Source organism: Bufo gargarizans, unplaced genomic scaffold (genome assembly GCF_014858855.1).
Source record: "Bufo gargarizans isolate SCDJY-AF-19 unplaced genomic scaffold, ASM1485885v1 original_scaffold_889_pilon, whole genome shotgun sequence".
NCBI lineage: Eukaryota > Metazoa > Chordata > Amphibia > Anura > Bufonidae > Bufo > Bufo gargarizans.
In genome coordinates this window covers 299,516-322,206 of record NW_025334745.1, presented here as the reverse complement: position 1 = coordinate 322,206, position 22,691 = coordinate 299,516, and the positions used below count along the sequence as shown (strand labels likewise).

Here is a 22,691-nt window from a genome sequence, read left to right as displayed (position 1 = left end):
AAGGCACTCGGCCACTCCCGGCGGCCAAGGTGTAGCAGAGCCGAGTGTGCGGCTTGTACTGGCGGAGCTGACAGCAGGAGTCCAGAGGTTGTGGAGAGCCCTCGGGGTGTAGTTTACATTGGCGCCGCCTTCATGTCACAGAGTAGTGTGTATGGGGGTATAGGACCTCAACATGACGAGAGAAGCGGCTGCCAGGCAGATCTGATGCCGCTTATCCCCAGACTATTGGTTCCCACAAATATCGCACAGCGGTGCTAAGACCTATCCGTCTGTGCACAGTTCACACGTAAAAATACTGATCTGCAGGATATAAGGCGACACGGCGACTATTTGTCACACAACATTTATTGTAAGGATAGTCTATGTCGGCTGCGACGTGACGCGGGTATTTGTGCAGCTGTCGTGTTGCAGTGGGATGGCGAACCTCCGGCACTCCAGCTGTGGTAAAACTACAACTCTCAACATACACGCTTGGCTGTTCTCAGAACTCCATAGAAATGAATGGAGCATGCTGGGAGTCGTAGTTTCCCCCGCCGCTGGAGCAGCCACCACGGCCATACACTATCCTTACGATAAATGTCGCGATGTAGTTGTACCCTTCTTGGTGCCTTTAGGGGAGAGGAACAAATCTCATCCACGTGCCAAGGAGCGACGCAGGAGCGGACCCGTCGGGCAGAGTTAAAGGGTTCTGCGGTTTGTTTAAGCTGATAATCGGAGCGCCGCGGCCTTCTCGCTCCGCTCACCAAGCACAGCGTTTCCCCCATCTCGATTGTTACCCACATTCTTTATTTTGTGATTTGCAAATTAGCTGTAACAAGGGGGTCACCATTGCAGTGAAAGCCCCGCGTCGTGTCTCGGCCGGCCCAGCCCACGGATTTGTGTAGTCTAGGCAGAGGAGATGTAATCTCGCCAGCCGTGTGTTCTCGTGTGTCGGCACTTCAAGAATTGGCGCACTCACAGTACAGGCCTGATGCTTGCCGGATGGGGGGAGTAGTACAGATGGCTTCTACACTTTAACGTGTGTGCGACGATTCCTGAAGCATTGGCACGCGAGCGGGAACATCTCGCCTGCCACTCAAAGCTGGGGGTCACCTTCTCAGGCTACTTTCACATCAGCGGTTTTGGTTTCTGGTTTTGAGATCCGGCTCACAGGATCTCAAAACCAGCCCAGAATGGTTCAGTTTTGTCCCCATTCATTGTCAATAGGGACAAAACTGATCAGTATCAGTTCGGTTTTGTGTCCGTTTCATGTGAAACTAAACAAACCAGATCCGGCATGAAAATCAATGTAAGTCAAAATGGTGCCGAATCCGATTTGTTCAGTTTCTATTTAATACAACCAGATCCGGATGAAATGGAAGCGTTTCTGTACCGGATCTCAAAACTGTAATAAAAAAAGTTGATATAAACGTAGCCTTAAAGTAAGTCGTCATGCACGCGTCCGTTGTGCGGCTGTTCCGTGCATTGGGGACCACAATTTGCGGTCCCAAAGGCACGGGCAACATACGGCAGAAGCCGGGACAGATCGAGACCCATTATATACGGGAACAGCAGTGTGCACGAGGCCTAAATCTGAGTCGGTTATCCAGAGTTAGGCCTCATGCACACGACCGTATGTATTTTGCGGTCCGTAAAAAACGAATCTACAAAAAATACGGATGTCAGTGTGCATTCCGTATTTTGCGGAATGGAACAGCTGGCCCCGCACAGAACAGTCTTATGCTTGTCCGTTATGCTGACAATAATAGGAAACGAAATGCACACGGAGTAACATTCTGAAATGAATGGTTCCGTATACGGTCCGCAAAAAAGAACGGACACGGAAAGAAAATACGTTAGTGTGTGTGAGGCATCACCGTTCCACTCCATTCTGTCTCCAGCCCCTTCCTCGCTGCTTTTCAGGGCCTCAAGGTTATGTCCTCTCAGGGCCTCAAGGTTATGTCCTCACAGGGCCTCAAGGTTATGTCCTCACAGGGCCTCAAGGTGATGTCCTCACAGGGCCTCAAGGTTATGTCCTCACGCGGCCTCAATGTTATGTCCTCACAGGACCTCAAGGTTATGTCCTCACAGGGCCTCAAGGTTATGTCCTCACAGGGCCTCAAGGTGATGTCCTCACAGGGCCTCAAGGTGATGTCCTCACAGGGCCTCAAGGTGATGTCCTCACAGGGCCTCAAGGTGATGTCCTCACAGGGCCTCAAGGTGATGTCCTCACAGGGCCTCAAGGTGATGTCCTCACACGGCCTCAAGGTTATGTCCTCACAGGGCCTCAAGGTTATGTCCTCACAGGGCCTCAAGGTTATGTCCTCACAGGGCCTCAAGGTTATGTCCTCACACGGCCTCAAGGTTATGTCCTCACAGGGCCTCAAGGTTATGTCCTCACAGGGCCTCAAGGTGATGTCCTCACAGGGCCTCAAGGTGATGTCCTCACAGGGCCTCAAGGTTATGTCCTCACAGGGCCTCAAGGTTATGTCCTCACAGGGCCTCAAGGTTATGTCCTCACAGGGCCTCAAGGTTATGTCCTCACAGGGCCTCAAGGGCCTAAACGCAGAGAATTTCCACAGTGGATTTGCAGGCAGAAAATCCCTAACATTTACGGTAACAGAAAAGTGGAGGAGGTCACAAAATGTCATCCAGAAACACCTGGGAATCTCTGCTGCTGCTTCCGGCATGGGTGTCATCCTTTGCAATGAATTTGCCTGTAACTACTTTGCAGATTTGCATTACATGTGGACGTTTGTGAACAGCTTCTGGGCTGAATTCAAATGGTGCAGTTAAATCGCGGCAAAAGAAACGCAACTTGACTGCACTGTGTAAATGTGCCCTGTGTGAGTGCTGACACGACGCAGTGCGCCCCCTACAGTCTGCACATGCCTAGATTTCCTGTGACCTGAGCTTTGTTCTGACATTTTCAGTACTGGAATGTCCTTTGTTAGGGCTCATGCACATGAACGTATGCTGGCCAGGCTGCCGCGGACCGCAAATTGCGCTCCGCAATTCACGTGCCTATTGTCTGCGGATGCTGAACCATTCACGTCAATTGGGTCCATGATCCGCATCTGATGTTCAGGATTTCACTTTAATGGGTCCGCATCCATGATGTGGTGCACACACGGCGGTTGCCCGTATATTCCGGACCCGCTGTTTGCAACGGCCGTGTGCATGAGGCCTTAAACAAACATGCAAATCTAGTCTAATGGTAAGAGATCTTACCATATATTAAACCCTCGCATTGCCGGCCAATGAACATGTTGTTTTCTGAATGGATTTCCGTTAGTCGCGGGTTGTTGCTCGTAGTGATCTGGGCGTCTCTGAATTCATGGGAATGGTTTGGTAATGAGGTCACATGTCGTCATGTCAGTGATTACAGTAACGCAGCCTCCTGCTCTGTGATGCTTATTCGGAGGCCCCCCGCAGTCCCACTTCCAGAGCATACTTGTAGATTTGCCGTGCGATTGGACCGGCGTTCCTCCATTGTGTTGCTAATGGTTTTCCTGCCACTAATTCACTTTGATCAATTCATCTGCATTTTGTCCCCGGGACGTCCTCGGAGCTTCTAGCACTGAACAGATCCGTGTAAGGGCTCATGCATTCCGTACATTGGGGCCACAAATTGCAGTCCCCCATTCACGGGCACCGTCCGGGTGTCTGGCACAGACGGATTTAGACCCATTCCACTTGAATGGGTCCGTGATCTGCACCGCAAAAAAAATACAACAGGTTCTATTATTTTTGCGGTGTGGAGGCACAGACGGAAAACCCACGGAAGCACTCTGCAGTGCTTCCGTGGAGATTCGGATTCGTGTCTCCGTTCTGCACCGCATCTTCCGGATTGCAGACCCATTCAAGTGAATAGGTCCTTATCCGTGATGTGCTGCACAAACGGCTGGTGTCCGTATATTAACGACCCGCTGTTTGCGGGCTACAAGACAGGCTCGGCCGGCACACATTCGTATGCATGAGCCCTAAAGCTATCCGTACACATTAAGTAGCTGTGGGCTGGACTATCCTTTGGCAGACATGTATATCACCCAACTCCCCCATACACATACATGTTCGGTTCAGCTGAGTGTTTGTGTTGTTAAGGCCTCTTACCCACAATCGTATGTCCTCTGAGATATACGGTCCGTGAGCGGCCATATGTCCCGGAGAGGTATTGATCATGTGCAGGGGAGCGCGCAGCAGCATAGGTTACTGTGCATGTCAGGCCGCCCGCGGGGCTATTGTACCACACTCTTATGATCATATGAGTGCGGGACAATAGCCCCGCGGGCGGCCCGACGTCCACAGCATCATTGTAATCTATGATGCTGTGCGCTCCCGTGCGTACGATCAATACCTCTCCGGGACGTATGGCCGCTCACGGACCGTATATCTCAGAGGGCATACGGTCGTGGGTAAGAGGCCTAATGGGGAGAGAGGAGAAACCCGCTGACGGACCTGGTTTGTCTGATTGCCCCCCCCCTCAGACTTCACCTGTCGGGGCAGAGTAGGCGCTATACTTGCCCAACCCCTGTATTCTTGGCGAGTTCGGCCTTTAAACTCCCTGACGGCTCTCCTTAAATCTCTTTTTATTATTCAATGATATTCTGCAGGTCATAAAATACAAAGAAAGTCATGATTAGGGATGAAACATCCAAAGTCGATTCTCATAAAACTTCGTTCTAATACTGTACGGAGCGAGCGCCTTCTGTACAGTATTAGAATGTATTGGCTCCGATGAGCCGAAGTTATTAGGAGACTTCGAGACTTCACATAATAACTTCAGAAATTGATTTATACTGTGAAAAACCATTTCCCGAACTCAGGTTCGGTTCCAAGCTGTACCTCGGAACCGAATCCAAGTTCGGGAAATGTTTTTTTGCAGTACAAATTAATTTATGAAGTTATTGCGCGAAGTCTCGGCTCATCGGATCCAATAAATTCTAATGCTGTACAGAGCTCCTGCTCCGTACAGTATTAGAACAAAGTTTTATGCGAATCGACTTCGGATGTTTCATCCGAAGTCGATTCGCTCATCCCTAGTCATGATCCATGAGAAATTGTTCTAATGCAAACAGACTGGTCTTCAACTGACTGCGTTTGGATGTCTACCTCTACAGTGCTCCCTCTGTTTGTAGGTTCCCCTCACACTATTCTCTGGGGGTCCTGGAGCCCCCTGAACCAGCTGTTATCTGTAGGGAGCTAGAAACTCTGAAATAAATGATATACCGTAGTTTTATGTGGGTTTTTCTTTTACTAATTCTGCACAGGACCAGCACGTCTCATGCAAAAACAATAGGTTTATCGCTTGATTCCAAAGGCCAGAACGTACTCCTTTGTAGCGGTATATGGGTTTGTTTTTCTGTGGGACGAGATGTATTTTTTACCAGTACCATATTTGGTACATGGAACTTCTTGACTCTCTTTTTTTTTTTTTTTTTTTGTGGGGGTAGGAAATTATTATTTTTATATAAACTTTATTGACCTTTAATTATTATAATATTATATTATTTTTTTACTCTCAGTGAAGATGGCTTTTATAATGCACTGGTATAACTTTTATACCATGCATTACAGCCTATCACTATAACAATGATAGACGATCTATAAGGCTAAGGGCTTATAAACAGAACAGCCGGCCCCTAATAGAACAGTCCTATCCTTGTCCGTGATGCGGGCAACAATAAGACACGTTCTATCTTGTTTAACAGAACGGCCACGTGGACATATGGAAACAGAATGCACACTGAGTCATTTATTTATTTTTTGTGGCCCCATAGAAGTGAATGGTTCCATGTACAGGCCACAAAAAAAACCGGAGTGAACACGGCAAAACAATACGTTTGTGTGCATGAGCCCCGTCTTCTGCACAGGCAGTCTATTAGACATACAGTAATGGCAGAACTAGGCACCTTTGTTAGCCCCCCAGCTGCAGTGACAAGGCATCAGCACCCCACAGTTGTCTTCACGTGGGAACAATGGTGATAAGGAGCCTCTGTGTAACTGCCTAGAAGTTACCGCCATCACAGTGCTGAGCTCACACTGATCCCCAGCGCTCTGATCAGCGCTGCCTGTGCGGGGTCTCTTCAGTCCTTGTAGCCTGCGCCAGGATCAATGGTGTGGGCGGCAGGGACTGATCAGAGTACCCGGCTGTGCTGATACAGTGCTCCAGAGGAAAAAAATCACTATGACTATTCTACAAAAAAACAAAACCGCCAGACACTAAAAGAGCAAATAAATCACATTTAGGTGCTGAGAACCTTTCTCCTGTTCTATGACTTAGGCCTCATGCACACGACCGTAGTTATGGTCCGCATCTGAGCCGCAGTTTTTTGCGGCTCGGATGCGTACCCATTCACTTCAATGGGGCCGCAAAAGATGCAAATTGCAAAACGCACACGGACGCCATCCGTGTTTTGTGGATCCGCAATTTGCGGACCGCAAAACACACAACGGTCGTGTGCATGTAGCCTTAACGTAGTCTAGGGGCAAAAGCACATAGCTGGTTAATAGGTCGGTGTGGTACAAGTACCCATAGTGTACCCCACATTGACTATACTGGCCAGTAGTGCATGTAAATGTAACATTATACAGTATTACCGCAGTCTCCAGTACAGTGTGAGCATGCCGCGGATAAACCATGTTTTTTCACCGCAGATTTTTTTCTTTGCAAAGGATGCAAATCTGTACATGTAGCTCATTTGGATTTTGCTGCAGGTCAGTTATAGGTTTGCCATAGAGTCACTGGTATGACGGTCCCACACCGGAGCCTTCTCATTATTTGACAATGCTTTCAAACTTTTTTCATGTGTGATTTTATGTTAACAAAAAAAAAAACACTTGTCCAATGTGCAATTTTACTTGTAACCACCTGACCGTGTGGCCTAATGGATAAGGCGTCTGACTTCGGATCAGAAGATTGAGGGTTCGAGTCCCTTCATGGTCGTTTTTTTTTTTTTTTCATGAATTCGACTTAGGGTGGGTTCTTGCATTGTATTTTTTATTTTTTTGCCATTGTTTTCCGACAGTTTTTTGAGCCAAAGCAAAAAAAGTGGGTTTGAATAGAACAAAAAATAAAATAAAAGGGGAGATTTATCAAAGATGGAGGTAGTACTGGCTTAGTTGCCCATAGCAACCAATCAGATCCCACCTTTTATTATTGGCAGCTCCTTTGGAAATTAAAAGGTGGAATCTGATTGGTTGCTATGGGCAACTAAGCCAGATCTACTTTACACCAGTTTGATAAAACTCCCTCAAAGACTTGTACTTTTCCTCCTGCTGGATCCACTTCTAGCTTTAGCTCCAAAAACTGCCACAAAAACCTACAATATTTTTTGCTTTATGAGACGCACTTTTTACCCCAAAAGTGTGTGTGGGGGGGGGGGGGGGGGGGGGGGAATGGCAGTGCATCTCATAAAGCAAATACTAGTGAGCACTTCCACTATAAAAGCGCTCACTAGTATTCAGTAGGTGCGGGGAGCGCTGTTGGTACTCACCCTCCTTGGTCTTCTTACCTGGGGCTATCCTGCACTGTCCTGACTTACGTTGTCAGGGCATAATGTGCGCCGGAGAAGACAAGCGAGCGCGACTGCAGAGAAGACTGCCGGACCTGGGGAGGAGCTGTGGAGCAGGAGAGTTAAATGAAGCTATTTATTTTAAAGGGAGTCTGTCACCAGATTGTGACCTTATAGACCGCTTACATAGCGCTGTAGCATAGCAGTCTATGATTCTAATGGTACCTTTGATGTTTGCTTCTGAAGTTCCCCCAAGGCAAAAACGGACTATTATTCATATGTAAATTAGGGCTCGCAAGTGCCCAGGGAGGGGTTCACCTCGTTGGAGCCCAGGCTGTTCTGCCTCTTTTCGTCATATCCCCGCCCCAGCCTCTTCCTCTGCCCGCCCCGCTCTTCCTTTGCGTCCTCCTTCTCTGCAGCCGGATCCCGCGCCTGCGCTATCCATTGCTTGGCCGGGGCATGCGCACTGCGATGCCCATTGTGGGCACGGCATCGCATTAGCTACTACGCATGCGCCGGCCAACGGCGAGGAGGCGGACCAGAGACACCCACAATGGGCATCGCAGTGCGCATGCCCCGGCCAAGCAATGGCTAGTGCAGGCGCGGGATCTCGCTGCAGAGAAGGAGGACGCAAAGGAAGAGCGGGGCGGGCAGAGGAAGAGGCTGGGGCGGGGATATGACGAAAAGAGGCAGAACAGCCTGGGCTCCAATGAGGTGAACCCCTCCCTGGGCACTTGCGAGCCCTAATTTACATATGAATAAAAGTCAGTTTTTGCCTTGGGGGAACTTCAGAAGCAAACATCAAAGGTACCATTAGAATCATAGACTGCTATGCTAGAGCGCTATGTAAGCGGTCTATAAGGTCACAATCTGGTGACAGACTCCCTTTAAGGTCTGATCTGACGTCTGGTAGGGGTCTGACATGGAGGTTTGATCTGAGGTCTGATGGGGGTTTGGTTTGAAGTCTGTTGGGTGTTTGATCTGAGGTCTGTTGGGGGTTTGATCTGAGGTCTGTTGGAGGTTTGATCTGAGGTCTGTTGGAGGTTTAATCTGAGGTCTGATGGGGTCTGATCTGAGGTCTGTTGGGGGTCTGATCTGAGGTCTGATGGGGGTCTGATCTGAGGTCTGTTGGAGGTTTAATCTGAGGTCTGATGGGGTCTGATCTGAGGTCTGTTGGGGGTCTGATCTGAGGTCTGATGGGGTCTGATCTGAGGTCTGATGGGGTCTGATCTGAGGTCTGATGGGGGTCTGATCTGAGGTCTGTTGGGGGTCTGATGGGGTCTGATTTGAGGTCTGATGGGGTCTGATCTGAGGTCTGATGGGGTCTGATCTGAGGTCTGATGGGGTCTGTTCTGAGGTCTGATGGGGGTCTGATCTGAGGTCTGATGGGGGTCTGATCTGAGGTCTGATGGGGGTCTGATCTGAGGTCTGATGGGGGTCTGATCTGAGGTCTGATGGGGGTCTGATCTGAGGTCTGATGGGGGTCTGATCTGAGGTCTGATGGGGGTCTGATCTGAGGTCTGATGGGGGTCTGATCTGAGGTCTGTTGGGGGTCTGATGGGGTCTGATTTGAGGTCTGATGGGGTCTGATCTGAGGTCTGATGGGGTCTGATCTGAGGTCTGATGGGGTCTGTTCTGAGGTCTGATGGGGGTCTGATCTGAGGTCTGATGGGGGTCTGATCTGAGGTCTGATGGGGGTCTGATCTGAGGTCTGATGGGGGTCTGATCTGAAGTCTGATGGGTTCAGACATGAAGGTCTGATGGGGGTCTGATCTGAGTTCCTGATATGGGGGTCTGATGTGAGGTCCTGATATGGGAGTCTGATCTGAGGATCTGATATGGGCGTCTGATCTGATGTCCTGACATGGGGGTCTGATAGGAGGATCTGATTTGAGGGATAATATTGGGGGCCTAATCTGAGGATTTGATATAAGGGTCTGATCTGAGGATCTGATATGAAAAATAAAATATATTTTTTCTTATTTTCCTCCTCTAAAACCTGGGGTGTGTCTTATCTTATAAATCGAAAGAGTAACTAAACTTTTATAATAATTTTTAATATGTTGTCCCTAATTCCCTAAATAAAATGTTTCTAATATACTTTATTTTCTGTTTTTACTGTACTTTTATATCCCCAAAGCACTTTTATATTCAGTGTGCGCTTAAAACTCAGCGCTGACAGCTCAGCGGTGTACGGAGTACTCATTTTATGAATGGGGCCGCAGCAGCGCAGGGAGTACTGGCAGGAGAGCTCATTGCAGCTACTGCCCGTGCTCCCCGGACAATTACTAACTCTTGGCATAGTACATGGGTACCCTGCGCCCATGTACTATGCCAGGATTAGCGGAGCGGCTCCTGCATGACAGTTCTCTTAGCGGAGCAGGCAGAAGCATTAGCAGCTCCGCTGTCAGCGGTGTAGGGAGTAAGGTAACGGCCAAAGGGTGAAAAAGACGCTCATAGGGTAAGTAAATTGAGGTACAACAGCTTCCTTCAAAGAGCTGGTGGATACGATAGACTCACCTGTTATGGTTGCAACGAAGTTAAGTGCAACCGTATTGCAGGTGAGCTGTGAGGTATAAAAGGTGCAGGTCAGTGCTACCGGATGCGTCAAGAAGCCCCTTGGGACAAAGGCCAAGTCGCCACTCGGGTATATATTGGAAAACGTGTCTTAGCTTGTCACTGTGGAGTGATCAAGCTGGTAGACGATCATAAGGCGCATTACCACGACCCGGTACAGGATACAACAAAGTTTATTTTGAGACAACGCGTTTCGAGGTCTCGACGGCCCCTTTATCATGTCTGTGTCACCCTAGTTTTTTGTGCAGCTAGGTGTGTACTCTGCCTGGTTTCTTCTAAAAAAGGCGCATGTCCGTATCTTAATTTTGTTCTTGTTACACTTTGAGTGAGTGTAGCGGTTCACCACTACAGTCCTATGTGCGGCACGTGTAGAAAGGGCGCGCAGGCAGTTACACACCCAGCTGCACAAAAAACTAGGGGGACACTGACTTGATAAAGGGGCCATCGAGACCCCCAAACGCGTTGTCTCAAAATAAACTTTGTTGTATCCTGTACCGGGTCGTGGTAATGCGCCTTATAATCGTCTACCAGCTCCACAGTGACAAGCTAAGACAGCGGTGTAGGGAGAACAGAGGTTTAAGCGCACACTGAATGGCACGCTTTAGGGATAAAAAAGTACAGTAAAAACAGAAAATTAATAAAGTATATTAGAAAAAATTGTATTTAGGGGATTAGGGATAACATATTAAAAAAATATTATACAAGTTTAGTTACACTTTAAAGTCAATGAATAGGGCATTCTAAATGAAGTACTTTTGTAATCCACACATTTTACTCTTTGGTAGCGCCCCCTGCTGTTTATCCTTCTGGTCCACCTTCTCCTGCATTCGGTGGTGGACTGACCTGCTCCGTAGCTTCCCTGCTCCCTTCCTTGCTGGCGTAGTGATCTGATAGAGAAGCAGGTAAATTGGTCCAGACACCATTCATTCTTTCCTCATTGCCATATCTATAGCTATATCTCTCTCTAGACAGTAGAGAAAGAAATTGTGGCGGTATTGCATACCATAGGTATCTCTTGGGTTATATGTGAGGGACTGTTTTCTATCCAGGGGACGAGGGGGTTAACAAGCTAATTGCAATACATCCTGGAGACGTATTTTGACAACAGAATTAAGAACTTTGAACAAAAAGTTGAACAATCGGTAGCGTCAGATGACCAAAGATGAATTTGTGTCTGCAGTAGGTAGAATGGTATGCTAGTGATATACACTGTATGGACAAAGTATTGGGACAGCTGCACGTTACACCTACTGAACCTTTTTATGACATCCCTTTTTAAATCCATAAGAATTGTTATTGAGTAGGTGATTCCCCCTCCCCCTTCTCCTTTGCAGCTTAAATAGTTCACTCTCTTTGAGGAAGGCTTTCTAGAAGATTTTGGAGTTTGTATGTGGGAATCTTTGCATATTCATTCAGAAGAACATTTGTGGAGTCAGACACAGATGTTTGACGAGAGAGCCTGTCTCACAATCTCTGTTCTAGTTCATCCCGGGGATGTTGGATGGGGTTGATGTCAGGGCTCTGTGTGGCCAGCCAGGTTCTTCCACACCAAACTCGCCCAACCATGCCTTGCTTTGGGCTCTGGGACAGAAAAGGGCCTTCTCCAAACTGTTCCCACAAAGGTGGAAGCATACAATGGTCCAAAATGTTTTGGTATGCTGAAGCATTCAAATTTCCCTTCACTGGAACTTAGGAGCCTGACCCCCCCATCCCAATAGCATTATCTCTCCTCTCCTACCAAGCTGCACCAACCATCTCTTATCTACACTCGATCTCCATTGCAGTTGCATTTAATTGATGCAACCGCAATAGGTGAGCAAACCATTTATTTTATTAGAAATTTGTTTTGTTGAATTTACTTACCCTATGAGCACCTTCTCTATCCCATTGGCAATTATAAGCTTTACAGTTGGGCAGGCAATGTTCTTCGGGCATCCGCTAACCCAGACATCAGACTGCCAGATTGAGAAGCATGATTGGTCAGTCCACAGAACATGTTTCCGTTCCTCCAGAGTCCAGTGATGCCGTGCGTTACACCACTCCATCCCACTCTTGACATTGTGCTTGGATGCAACTGTTTGGCCATGGAAATGCCATGAAGCTCCCGGTAAAGCACAGGTTTTGTACTGATGTTAATGCCAGTGGAGGTTAGGATCTCTGCAGTTATGGAGCCGTCAGAGCATTGGTGAATGGAACGAGTACTTGTCATTACACTGTAGAGCTGGCACGGAGCGCCTCCTCCTCTTTAAACAGCTGGTCAGTGGGGGTGCTGGGTGTCAGGCCCCCGCCGTTCAGATATTGATGACCTATCCTGGGGATAGGTCATCAATATATATGGCCTGCACAACCCCTTCATCATATGTTGACCATTTTGGAAAGTTTGTTTAGAGGGGGCTGTCCAGCACCTATTCACCTCATGGTTCCCCTTAGATCTCTGTTTCCTGGTCCATCTTGTCACACCATGAATTACAGCTTAGATGATCACCGGGGTTTTTGCTGCCTGTATCTGCTCATTTACATGACGGGTCCACCAGCCGTTCAGCGCCTGTGCGGAATTATAGGTGACTAGGAACAGCCAGAGGAAGTCGCGCCACCATCTTGCAGGCCATGGACATGGAGTATGACAGGCCTTCATTAGGACAACTGTGGGACAGTATAGTCATGTATGGAGGAGACATTATTGTATATAACCTGGGAAATTGGCCAACCCCTAGGGATGGTGTAAGACTAACACCTTACCATTTGGTGACATCACAGAAGTATGCCCCTGATAGTTTATTAAAAGTGAAGATTTTTTCAAAAAAAATTGTTGTTTAGGGTACGGTATGGCATTATTTTGCTTAGATCCTGAAAAACTGCCTTTAGAGTCAGTTCAGTCCTTCCATAGACCAGGATATCGGTCTGTATCAGAATAGTGTATAATTGTTTATTCATCAGAGGGTTGACCTTGGCTGCAAATGTTGCAGACGTTTTCTTAGTAATCTTATCTATGCAGTAAAACATTGGCTGCGCAGCTCTGGGCGTAACTGGTTCTATCAGAACATACAGCACCTAGTTGCCAGCTGTTCTTAGTTTCCAAGTACTGTCTCTGGTTGGAAGAATACACCCTTAAGGTGGCCATACACATGAGTCTAAAGTCGGCTGCAATGGCAGCCATTCTATCAAACTGTCATTTGAAAAATGATTGTTCTTATGGCCGATGGCAGTCCCTGGTCTGCCGAAAATGTAATCCGCCACGATGGAGAACTGTTCATCGGTTGAAAGTAAATGTTAAAGGCATGATCGGCTAAATTCAGCCGATCACTTTCCATTGTGCTCAAGTACCAGGGAGTCCGTTTTTATAAAAAACGGACTCCCTGGTCGTCCAGTTTAGTTGGTGGAATCATTTGTATGAACGACCCTATGAAAAACTGATCGGCCAATCAGTATCTCAAATGTATGGACAGCTAAGGCTACTTTCACACTTGCGTTCGGAGCGGATCCGTCTGGTATCTGTACAGACGGATCCGCTCCTATAATGCAAACGATGGTATCCGTGCAGAACGGAACCGTTTGCATTATATTTCAGAAAAAAGTCTAAGTGTAATTTGTATTCAGATGGATCCGTCCAGACTTTACATTGAAAGTCAATGGGGGGCGGATCCGTTTGAAAATTGCACCATATTGTGTCACCTTCAAACGGATCCGACCCCATTGACTTCCATTGTAACTCTGGACGGATCCGTTTGCCTTCGCACGGCCAGGCGGAGCCAGACTGATGCATTCTGAGCGGATCCGCATTCACTCAGAATGCATTGGGGCAGTACGGATCCGTTCAGGGCCGCTTGTGAGAGCCTTCAAACGGAACTCACAAGCGGAGCCCCGAACGCTAGTGTGAAAGTAGCCTTAAAGGGGTTGTCTACTTACTTACTTACTTTACTGTTGTTGGCCTAACCTCAGGATAGGTCATCAGTATGAGATCAAGTGAATGGGTTCGCATCTGTGATGCGGGGTGCACACGGCTGGTGCATGAGCCCTTAAAGGGCTTCTGTCACCCCCCAAAAGTCATTTTTCATTTTTGGGCTAATTAAAATCCTTATAGTGCGATTATTCAATATATAGGGCTCTTACCTTGTTCTGTAGCTTAGTTTCTTTAAAAACCGCACTTTTATAATATGTAAATTACCTCTCTACCGTCAAGTAGGGCGGTTACTTGCTGGTAGCCGCCGCATCCTCCTTTAAAAAAACGCCCCCTCCTCCAGTTGATTGACAGGGCCAGCGAGCGCTCTCCTCCTCCGGCGGGCCCTGCCAGCATTTCAAATCCCGCGCCTGCGCCTTATGTGTCTTCATTCGGCGCAGGCGCTCTGAGAGAAGGGCGCTCGCTTCCTCAGCACTCCCTCAGTGCGCCTGCGCCGATGACGTCACCTCTAAACCCGAAAGAAGCCCAAAAATAAAAAATGACTTTTGGGGGGTGACAGAAGCCCTTTAAGGTCAAGTTAACAAGCCAAATCTTTGCCTTTTGCGTGGACTGAGTGCGATTTCATATTCCCACGTACGTTTGTTTGTAGGTTTTTGTCAGCCAAGCACCAGGTCGTTATCATTCCATTAATTGCTGACCATGCTCTGGATATCTCCTCAATATAATGTATTCTGAGATACTTTTATAAATCTTGGTTACATAACTCTAGAATTATGGTAAATCTCAGAGTGTAGATTGTCTCATGGAATTAGTTTATTAGAGTTAAAATTAGTAAGGAAAGAAGCAGTAGTTGATTAGATCATCATGTATGTGATTATAGTACATATGTCCATATAATGATCTTTCAAAAATGTTTCTTCCGACATTGAAAAATGTATTGTCAGAAGTGGGATTTGAACCCACGCCTCCATTCGGAGACCAGAACACCCATGTGTAAGGAAGAGTTGCCTCTTGAGTCTGGCGCCTTAGACCGCTCGGCCATCCTGACAGGTATGTTGTCATCAGCCTTACCCAGACCACAGATTTAGAGAAATTATTTTAGCCTGATAAGGGGTGTGGCCTGACTTAAACTGAGCCAACCAATAGACAAGGCCTACGTTGTCAGGCCATAATGTGCGCCGGAGAAGACAAGAGAGAGAGCACAACTGCAGAGAAGACTGCCGGACCTGGGGTGGAGCTGTGGAGCAGGAGAGTTAAATGAAGCTATTTATTTTAAGGTCTGATCTGATGTCTGGTAGGGGTCTGAGATGGAGGTTTGATCTGAGGTCTGATGGGGGTTTGATCTGAGGTCTGTTGGGGGTTTGATCGGAGGTCTGTTGGGGGTCTGATGGGGGTCTGATCTGAGGTCTGAATGGAGTCTGATCTGAGGTCTGATGGGTTCAGACATGAAGGTCTGATGGGGGTCTGATCTGAGTTCCTGATATGGAGGTCTGATGTGAGGTCCTGACATGGGGGTCTGATAGGAGGATCTGATTTGAGGGATGATATTGGGGGCCTGATCTGAGGATCTGATATGAGATCTGCTGAAATATTTTTTTCTTATTTTCCTCCTCTAAAACCTGGGGTGTGTCTTATCTTATAAATCGAAAGAGTAACTAAACTTTTATATTAATTTTTAATATGTTGTTCCTAATTCCCTAAATAATTTTTTTCTAATATACTTTATTAATTTTCTGTTTTTACAGTACTTTTATATCCCTAAAGCGCACCAGTAAGTGTGCGCTTAAAACTCTGCACAACAGAATTAAGAACTTTGAACAAAAAGTTGAACAATCGGTAGTCTCCATAGGAATTGTTATTGAGTAGGTGATTCCCCCTCCCCCTTCGCAGCTAAAATAGTTCACTCTCTTTGAGGAAGGCTTTCTAGAAGATTTTGGAGTTTGTATGTGGGAATCTTTGCATATTCATCCAGAAGAACATTTGTGGATACAGACACAGATGTTTGACGAGAGAGCCTGTTTCACAATCTCTGTTCTAGTTCATTCCAAGGACGTTGGATGGGGTTGATGTCAGGGCTCTGTGTGGCCAGCCAAGTTCTTCCACACCAAACTCGCCCACCCATGCCGCGCTTTGTGCTCTGGGGCACTGTCATGCTGGGACAGAAAATGGCCTTCTCCAAACTTTTCCCACAAAGGTGGGAGCATACAATTGTTCAAAATGTTTTGGTATGCTGAAGCATTAAAATATCCCTTCACTGGAACTTAGGAGCCTGACCCCCCCATCCCAATAGCATTATCTCTCCTCTCCTACCAAGCTTTACAGTTGGAAGATTGCAGTTGGGCAGGCAATGTTCTTCGGCCATTCGCTAACCCAGACATCAGATTGCCAGATTGAGAAGCATGATTGGTCAGTCCACAGAACATGTTTCCGTTCCTCCAGAATCCAATGATGCCGTGCGTTACACCACTCCATCCCACTCTTGACATTGTGCTTGGATGCAACTGTTTGGCCATAGAAATGCCATGAAGCTCCCGGTAAAGCACAGGTTTTGTACTGATGTTAATGCCAGTGGAGGTTAGGATCTCTGCAGTTATGGAGCCGTCAGAGCGTTGGTGAATGGAACGAGTACTTGTCATTACACTGCAGCGCTGGCACGGAGCGCCTCCTCCTCTTTAAACAGCTGGTCAGTGGGGGTGCTGGGTGTCAGACCCGCCATCCAGATATTGATGACCTATTCTGGGGATAGGTCATCAATATATATGGCCTGCACAACCCCTTTATCATATGTTGACCATTTTGGAAAGTTTGTTTAGAGGGGGCTGTCCAGCACCTATTCACTTCATGGTTCCCCCTTAGATCTCTGTTTCCTGGTCCATCTTGTCACACCATGAATTACAGCTTAGATGATCACCGGAGTTTTTGCTGCCTGTATCTGCTCATTTCCATGACGGGTCCACTAGCCGTTAAGCGCCTGTGTGGAATTATAGGTGACTAGGAACAGCCAGAGGAAGTCGCGCCACCATCTTGCAGCCCATGGACATGGACAGGCCTTCATTAGGACAACTGTGGGACAGTATAGTCATGTATGGAGCAGACATTATTGTATATAACCTGGGAAATTGGCCAACCCCTAGGAATGGTGTAAGACTAACACCTTACCGTTTGGTGCATCACAGAAATATGCCCCTGATAGTTTATTAAAAGTGAAGATTATTTTTTTTTTTTATTGTTGTTTAGGGCATGGTATGGCAAAAATTTGATATCTCCTCAATATACGGTTATATGGTTACATAACTCTAGAAATCAGGTATATCTCAGAGTGTAGATTGTCTCATGGAATTAGTTTATTAGAGTTAAAATTAGTAAGGAAAGAAGCAGTAGTTGATTAGATCATCATGTATGTGATTATAGTACATATGTCCATATAATGATCTTTCAAAAATATTTCTTCCGACATTGAAAAGGTTATGTCAGAAGTGGGATTTGAACCCACGCCTCCATTCAGAGACCAGAACACCCATATGTAAGGAAGAGTTGCCTCTTGAGTCTGGCGCCTTAGACCGCTCGGCCATCCTGACAGGTATGTTACCATCAGCCTTACCCAGACCACAGATTTAGAGAAATTATTTTAGCCTGATAAGGGGTGTGGCCTGACTCAAACTGAGCCAACCAATAGACAAGGCCTACGTTGTCAGGCCATAATGTGCGCCGGAGAAGACAAGGGAGCGCAACTGCAGAGAAGACTGCCGGACCTGGGGTGGAGCTGTGGAGCAGGAGAGTTAAATGAAGCTATTTATTTTAAGGTCTGATCTGACGTCTGGTAGGGGTCTGAGATGGAGGTTTGATCTGAGGTCTGATGGAGGTTTGCTTTGAGGTCTTATGAGGGTTTTATCTGAGGTCTGATGGGGGTTTGATCGGAGGTCTGTTGGGGGTCTGATCTGAGGTCTGAATAGAGTCTGATCTGAGGTCTGATGAGTTCAGACATGAAGGTCTGATGGGGGTCTAATCTGAGTTCCTGATATGGAGGTCTGATAGGAGGATCTGATTTGAGGGATGATATTGGGGGCCTGATCTGAGGATCTGATATGAGATCTGCTGAAAAATATTTTTTTTTCTTATTTTCCTCCTCTAAAACCTGGGGTGTGTCTTATCTTATAAATCGAAAGAGTAACTAAACTTTTATAATAATTTTTAATATGTTGTTCCTAATTCCCTAAATAAATTTTTTCTAATATACTTTATTAATTTTCTGTTTTTACTGTACTTTTATATCCCTAAAGTGCACCATTAAGTGTGCGCCTAAAACTCTGCACAACAGAATTAAGAACTTTGAACAAAAAGTTGAACAATCGGTAGTCTCCATAGGAATTGTTATTGAGTAGGTGACCCCCCCCCCCTTCTCCTTTGCAGCTAAAATAATTCACTCTCTTTGAGGAAGGCTTTCTAGAAGATTTTGGAGTTTGTATGTGGGAATCTTTGCATATTCATCCAGAAGAACATTTGTGGAGTCAGACACAGATGTTTGACGAGAGAGCCTGTCTTACAATCTCTGCTCTAGTTCATCCCAAGGATGTTGGATGGGGTTGATGTCAGGGCTCTGTGTGGCCAGCCAAGTTCTTCCACACCAAACTCTCCCACCCATGCCTCGCTTTGTGCTCTGGGGCACTGTCATGCTGGGACAGAAAATGGCCTTCTCCAAACTGTTCCCACAAAGGTGGGAGCATACAATTGTCCAAAATGTTTTGGTATGCTGAAGCATTAAAATATCCCTTCACTGGAACTTAGGAGCCTGACCCCCCATCCCAATAGCATTATCTCTCCTCTCCTACCAAGCTTTACAGTTGGAAGATTGCAGTTGGGCAGGCAATGTTCTTCGGCCATTCGCTAACCCAGACATCAGATTGCCAGATTGAGAAGCATGATTGGTCAGTCCACAGAACATGTTTCCGTTCCTCCAGAATCCAATGATGCCGTGCGTTACACCACTCCATCCCACTCTTGACATTGTGCTTGGATGCAACTGTTTGGCCATGGAAATGCCATAAAGCTCCCGGTAAAGCACAGGTTTTTCTACTGATGTTAATGCCAGTGGAGGTTAGGATCTCTGCAGTTATGGAGCCGTCAGAGCGTTGGTGAATGGAACGAGTACTTGTCATTACACTGCAGCGCTGGCACGGAGCGCCTCCTCCTCTTTAAACAGCTTGTCAGTGGGGGTGCTGGGTGTCAGACCCCGCCATCCAGATATTGATGACCTATCCTGGGGATAGGTCATCAATATATATGGCCTGCACAACCCCTTTATCATATGTTGACCATTTTGGAAAGTTTGTTTAGAGGGGGCTGTCCAGCACCTATTCACCTCATGGTTCCCCCTTAGATCTCTGTTTCCCGGTCCATCTTGGCACACCATGAATTACAGCTTAGCTAATCACTGGGGTTTTTGCTGCCTGTATCTGCTCATTTACATGACGGGTCCACTAGCCGTTCAGCACCTGTGTGGAATTATAGGTGACTAGGAACAGCCAGAGGAAGTCGCACCACCATCTTGCAGCCCATGGACATGGACAGGCCTTCATTAGGACAACTGTGGGACAGTATAGTAATGTATGGAGGAGACATTATTGTATATAACCTGGGAAATTGGCCAACCCCTAGGGATGGTGTAAGACTAACACCTTACCGTTTGGTGCATCACAGAAATATGCCCCTGATAGTTTATTAAAAGTGAGGATTTTTTTCAAAAAAATTTGTTGTTTAGGGCATGGTATGGCATTATTTTGCTAAGATCCTGAAAAATTGGATATCTCCTCAATATAATGTATTCTGAGATACTTTTATAAATCTTGGTTACATAACTCTAGAAATCAGGTATATCTCAGAGTGTAGATTGTCTCATGGAATTAGTTTATTAGAGTTAAAATTAGTAAGGAAAGAAGCAGTAGTTGATTAGATCATCATGTATGTGATTATAGTACATATGTCCATATAATGATCTTTCAAAAATGTTTCTTCCGACATTGAAAAGTTTATGTCAGAAGTGGGATTTGAACCCACGCCTCCATTCGGAGACCAGAACACCCATGTGTAAGGAAGAGTTGCCTCTTGAGTCTGGCGCCTTAGACCGCTCGGCCATCCTGACAGGTATGTTACCATCAGCCTTACCCAGACCACAGATTTAGAGAAATTATTTTAGCCTGATAAGGGGTGTGGCCTGACTCAAACTGAGCCAACCAATAGACAAGTCCTACGTTGTCAGGCCATAATGTGCGCCGGAGAAGACAAGGGAGCGAAACTGCAGAGAAGACTGCCGGACCTGGGGTGGAGCTGGAGAGTTAAATGAAGCTATTTATTTTAAGGTCTGATCTGACGTCTGGTAGGGATCTGAGATGGAGGTTTGATCTGAGGTCTGATTTGAGGTCTGTTGGGGGTTTTATCTGATGGGGGTTTGATCAGAGGTCTAAATGGGGCCTGATGGGTTCAGACATGAAGGTCTGATGGGCGTCTGATCTGAGTTTCTGATATGGGGATCTGATAGGAGGATCTGATTTGAGAGAGGATATTGGGGGCCTGATCTGAGGATTTGATATAAGGGTCTAATCTGAGGATCTGATATGAGATCTGCTGAAATTTTTTTTTTTCTTATTTTCCTCCTCTAAAACATGGGGTGTGTTTTATCTTGTAAATCGAAAGAGTAACTAAACTTTTATAATAATTTTTAATATGTTGTTCCTAATTCACTAAATAAAATTTTTCTAATATACTTTATTAATTTTCTGTTTTTACTGTACTTTTATATCCCTAAAGCGCACCATTAAGTGTGCGCCTAAAACTCTGCACAACAGAATTAAGAACTTTGAACAAAAAGTTGAACAATCGGTAGTCTCCATAGGAATTGTTATTGAGTAGGTGATCCCCCCCCCCCCTTCTCCTTTGCAGCTAAAATAGTTCACTCTCTTTGAGGAAGGCTTTCTAGAAGATTTTGGAGTTTGTATGTGGGAATCTTTGCATATTCATCCAGAAGAACATTTGTGGAGCCAGACACAGATGTTTGACGAGAGAGCCTGTCTTACAATCTCTGTTCTAGTTCATCCCAAGGATGTTGGATGGGGTTGATGTCAGGGCTCTGTGTGGCCAGCCAAGTTCTTCCACACCAAACTCGCCCCAACCATGCCTTGCTTTGTGCTCTGGGACAGAAAAGGGCCTTCTCTAAACTGTTCCCACAAAGGTGGAAGCATACAATTGTCCAAAATGTTTTGGGATGATGAAGCATTAAAATGTCCCTTCACTGGAACTTAGGAGCCTGACCCCCCCCATCCCAATAGCATTATCTCTCCTCTCCTACCAAGCTTTACAGTTGGAACATTGTTCTTCGCTAACCCAGACATCAGACTGCCAGATTGAGAAGCATGATTGGTCAGTCCACAGAATATGTTTCCGTTCCTCCAGAGTCCAGTGATGCCGTGCTTTACACCACTCCATCCCACTCTTGACATTGTGCTTGGATGCAACTGTTTGGCCATGGAAATGCCATGAAGCTCCCGGTAAAGCACAGGTTTTTCTACTGATGTTAATGCCAGTGGAGGTTAGGATCTCTGCAGTTATGGAGCCGTCAGAGCATTGGTGAATGGAACGAGTACTTGTCATTACACTGTAGAGCTGGCACGGAGCGCCTCCTCCTCTTTAAACAGCTGGTCAGTGGGGGTGCTGGGTGTCAGACCCCCGCCATCCAGATATTAATGACCTATCCTGGGGATAGGTCATCAATATATGAGGCCTGCACAACCCCTTTAACATATGTTGACCATTGTGGAAAGTTTGTTTAGAGGGGGCTGTCCAGCACCAATTCACCTCATGGTTCCCCCTTTGATCTCTGTTTCCCGGTCCATCTTGGCACACCATGATTTACAGCTTAGCTAATGACCAGGGTTTTTGCTGCCTGTATCTGCTCATTTACATGACGGGTCCACTAGCCGTTCAGCACCCGTGTGGCATTATAGGTGACTAGGAACAGCCAGAGGAAGTCGCGCCACCATCTTGCAGCCCATGGACATGGACAGGCCTTTTATTAGGACAACTGTGGGACAGTATAGTCATGTATGGAGGAGACATTATTGTATATAACCTGGGAAATTGGCCAACCCCTAGGGATGGTGTAAGACTAACACCTTACCGTTTGGTGACATTTGGTGCATCACAGAAATATGCCCCTGATAGTTTATTAAAAGTGAGGATTTAAAAAAAAATATATTGTTGTTTAGGGCATGGTATGGCATTATTTTGCTAAGATCCTGAAAAACTGCCTTCAGAGTCAGTTCAGTCCTTGCATAGACAAGGATATCGGTCTGTATCAGAAAAGTGTATAATTGGATATCTCCTCAATATAATGTACAGTCGTGGCCAAAAGTTTTGAGAATTACATAAATATTGGAAATTGGAAAAGTTGCTGCTTAAGTTTTTATAATAGCAATTTGCATATACACCAGAATGTTATGAAGAGTGATCTGATGAATTGCATAGACCTTCTTTGCCATGAAAATTAACTTAATCCCAAAAAAAAACTTTCCACTGCATTTCATTGCTGTCATTAAAGGACCTGCTGAGATCATTTCAGTAATCGTCTTGTTAACTCAGGGGAGAATGTTGACAAGCACAAGGCTTGAGATCATTATGTCAGGCTGATTGGGTTAAAATGGCAGACTTGACCTGTTAAAAGGAGGGTGATG

The 22,691-nt window shown here is 46.3% G+C and overlaps 4 non-coding genes across 4 annotated transcripts; 1 reads left to right on the top strand and 3 right to left on the bottom strand.

Moving 5' to 3' along the window:
• Nucleotides 1-6,852: 6,852 nt before the first annotated feature.
• TRNAR-UCG lies at nt 6,853-6,925 on the top strand. Its single transcript has one exon. It is a non-coding gene; the product is annotated as a tRNA-Arg (tRNA).
• Nucleotides 6,926-14,906: 7,981 nt separating this feature from the next.
• Nucleotides 14,907-15,016, bottom strand: TRNAL-CAA. The gene is made up of 2 exons: nt 14,979-15,016; nt 14,907-14,952 (listed from the first exon to the last, which is right to left on the bottom strand). It is a non-coding gene; the product is annotated as a tRNA-Leu (tRNA).
• Nucleotides 15,017-17,436: 2,420 nt separating this feature from the next.
• Nucleotides 17,437-17,546, bottom strand: TRNAL-CAA. Its single transcript has 2 exons — nt 17,509-17,546; nt 17,437-17,482 (listed from the first exon to the last, which is right to left on the bottom strand). It is a non-coding gene; the product is annotated as a tRNA-Leu (tRNA).
• Nucleotides 17,547-19,997: 2,451 nt separating this feature from the next.
• TRNAL-CAA lies at nt 19,998-20,107 on the bottom strand. Its single transcript has 2 exons — nt 20,070-20,107; nt 19,998-20,043 (listed from the first exon to the last, which is right to left on the bottom strand). It is a non-coding gene; the product is annotated as a tRNA-Leu (tRNA).
• Between the last annotated feature and the right edge of the window lie 2,584 nt (nt 20,108-22,691).